At 42.9% G+C, this 3,207-nt stretch overlaps 1 pseudogene; it reads left to right on the top strand.

Moving 5' to 3' along the window:
- The first annotated feature begins 2,287 nt into the window (after positions 1-2,287).
- On the top strand, positions 2,288-2,984 carry LOC125394804 (large ribosomal subunit protein eL29 pseudogene; annotated as a pseudogene).
- Positions 2,985-3,207: the final 223 nt, after the last annotated feature.

Here is a 3,207-nt window from a genome sequence, read left to right as displayed (position 1 = left end):
CGTTGGACAGAGGAGTGCGTATAATGGCAGACTGCATTGTTTGCCAAGCTTTCCAAACTTGCTGACCTCGGCCTTGCAGGAGTACTGAAGTTACACACAAGCTTTGAGTAGGAGAAGAGACAGTCTGAGGAAGCCAGGGCTCTCTTAACTATGCTTCAGGTTGAAATCGGCTGGTTTTCAGTAAGACAGAAAGCTAATGAATGCAGGCTTTCTTGCCCTACCTCCTCTTAATTCCTTGTGTGAGGTTGTCGTTTCTTATAAGACCCCCTCAAAAACACTTCAGGGAAAGCTTCTTGTAGAGAGGAAAATGAGGAAGAAAGAAGGAAAATTCTAGGACCGCGGGGGAAAGTAAATAACAAAACAACAACAAAAAAACTCCCCTTGTTTGTTTCTATCAACAGTGAATAAAAGTTATAATTTGTCTATAATTATTGATTAATAACACTCCAAGCTTTTAAAAAGATAAGGAAATGGCATAAAATATTAGACCAATTTTATGCAATATTAGAATCTTTTTAAAGACTGGAAATCTATCAACTCTGTCATGGTACTTACAGACACTTCACATGTGCAAGATTTACTTCATTTCAGATGAGGAAACTGAGGCAGGGAAGCAGGACCTAGGTAAACTGGTTAACTGTAACTGAGTCAGAATGCAACCTCTTCTGCTGCTTCAGTCTGTAGATGAGGTTATTCATCCATAAAATGTGGGCGTCGAACTCTCGAGGTCAATGCCAAGCACAACACCCTGCAGTGTTCTGTTGATTGATTGCTTTGTAATCTACTTATTTGTATTTTGGCTCTTAAATAAAGGTGAGGCTGCCAGGTTTGACATATTTCTAGCCCTTAGAAAGCTGACCTGACAGAACAACCCTTCCAAAACATTTGCAGAGACAGTGTTCGGAGCAATTTACAGAATTTAATAAGGTGACATGTTTCGAAGCACAGTGCAGTTACAGATAGCCAACCTGAATGGGTGCATGGGAGGGAGGCATTATTATTTTTAATTTTCAAGATGTCATTGCCAGGGAAGACATACGCCAAATGGTAACAGGGGCCTCTTTTTTTCCCCCAAGACCTCTGAAAGAACCGTGATGAACAACAAGGAAGGGATGAGACATCAGAACAGATTGAGAATGAGAAAATACAGGGACTAATTATTGGAAGGTAAAAAGCATTTGTTGCCCCTCCTCTTGCAGAGATTTCCCAGTGTTTAATAACCCAGTATAAATCCTACACAGACGCTCTAAGATCAGAGTACATAAATTAAAGTATAAAATTTAAGCAACTAATAAAAACTCTACAATAGCTATGCTTCTTACTAATCATTACCATGGATTTTTATCAAATGCCAACATAGGACTTATCAGGAAAATAGTTATGTGGCTTAAATATTGAGAAATAAACGACCGAATGGCGAAAATAGAGTATCACTTTGTTGTATCTGAAAATTCTGTGGTCTAATGTAGTACACTTTACATACACTGTAAGTCAGCAACTGAAAACACAATCACAAAGTGAATGAATACTCATTCCACGCCACAGAATACTTTTCTCCTAATATATAGATCTGTAAACATCCCGACACCATCAATGCTTTAATGGAGTCAGAGGAGAAAGAGAGCGACCTGGGGAACGTGCTGGGCAGTCTGGAAGTACAACCCACTGACATCTCACGCTGTCAGTTAGCCAGCTCCCCTTCAGGCTGTAGTGAATTGGCCTTTATTGGTGAAAACTCATAGACCATGATTGAGAAGACCTGACTCTGAGTTCATTGATGCTGTGTGACCTTGTATCATGACTTAACATCTCAGAGTCACTGTCTGGGAATAAGAATTGTTGTTATTTGTTCACAATTATCCAGGAAGTCTAAGCTGCTGGATCTTCATTTGATTAAACTAGTTTCCAGCTGACATGGTGCAAGGCCCCGAAAGATGCTCCTGGGACGGGAACAGTCACAAGTAGTGTGGCCTGCTGTGAAGGCAACAAGTAGACACAGAGTTCTCTGTTTAATGTTTGGATGAACAGAGAATGTTCTGCTTTTAATTTCTTCTTCTACAAGGTGAATGCCATAACAATTGGGTCTTGCTGTTGTTATAAAAATTGAATAAAAGTTAATACATGGAAGTTCTGAACACTGCCAGTTTTCCTGACCTCTACAGATCCTCCTTATTCCTTCATTAACTCACTGGGGCTGCAGCCGTAGACCTGGGAATACGGACGAAATAAAAACTACTCATTTTGTTTCAGTAAAAAAGTCGAAAAAAAAAAAAGTTGAGGCGGAACCTTTCTACCCCACCAGCACTAAGGGAAGCTTTTCCGTCTGTTCTTCCGGCGGTGTCGGCCCTATTTCCCGTGCTGCACCGCGGCCTTTCTCTTTCTCTTCCGTTCGCAGGCGTTTCGGGAGCCGCCGGTTACTGTCCAGCCATGGCCAAGTCCAAGAACCACACCACACACAACCAGTCCCGGAAATGGCACAGAAATGGCATCAAGAAACCGCGGTCACAAAGATACGAATCTCTCAAGGGGGTCGACCCCAAGTTCCTGAGGAACATGCGCTTTGCCAAGAAGCACAAGAAAGGCCTGAAGAAGATGCAGGCGAATAATGCAAAGGCCACGAGTGCCTGAGCAGAGGCCATCAAGGCCCTGGTGAAGCCCAAGGTGGTGAAGCCCAAGGTGCCAAAGGGCCCCACCCGCAAACTCACCCGGCTCGCGTTGATTGCTCACCCCAAGCTTGGGAAGCGGATTAGAAGCTATATGGCCAGGGGTCGTAGGCTCCAAAAAACAAAACCCAAGGTTCAAGCCAAGGCAGAGGCCTCAGCTGCAGCTCAGGCTCCCAAAGGTGCCCAGGCCCCTGTGAAGGCCCCATAAAAAAAGGTCTCAGTCTGCCAATGTGAAGACAGATGGACTGGTGTGAATATCTACACAGTATTTGCAGATGATCAGGACCTTATGCTGTTTTTACAAATAAACTTGAGGCAAGATCTATAAAAAAAAAAAAAAAAAAAAAAAAAAAGTTGAAGGTAGGAGAAAGAGAAAGAGATTAATGCGAAAGGACAGGAACCCTAAAGGAGGAGAAAATTAGTGTCCGGGAAAGGAGGAAAGAAGAAAGCTAACTTTTAAGTCCTGAAACAGGCAGTGGTCTGTGGCTCACTGGCAGAAGAGTTCCTCTCTATCACACAGGAAGCAGGGAGTTCAATTCCCCGT

Source organism: Myodes glareolus, chromosome 21 (genome assembly GCF_982192425.1).
Source record: "Myodes glareolus chromosome 21, mMyoGla1.1, whole genome shotgun sequence".
Taxonomy (NCBI): domain Eukaryota; kingdom Metazoa; phylum Chordata; class Mammalia; order Rodentia; family Cricetidae; genus Myodes; species Myodes glareolus.
The sequence above is the reverse complement of the archived record's forward strand: the minus strand, read 5'-3'. Positions and strand labels throughout refer to the sequence as shown.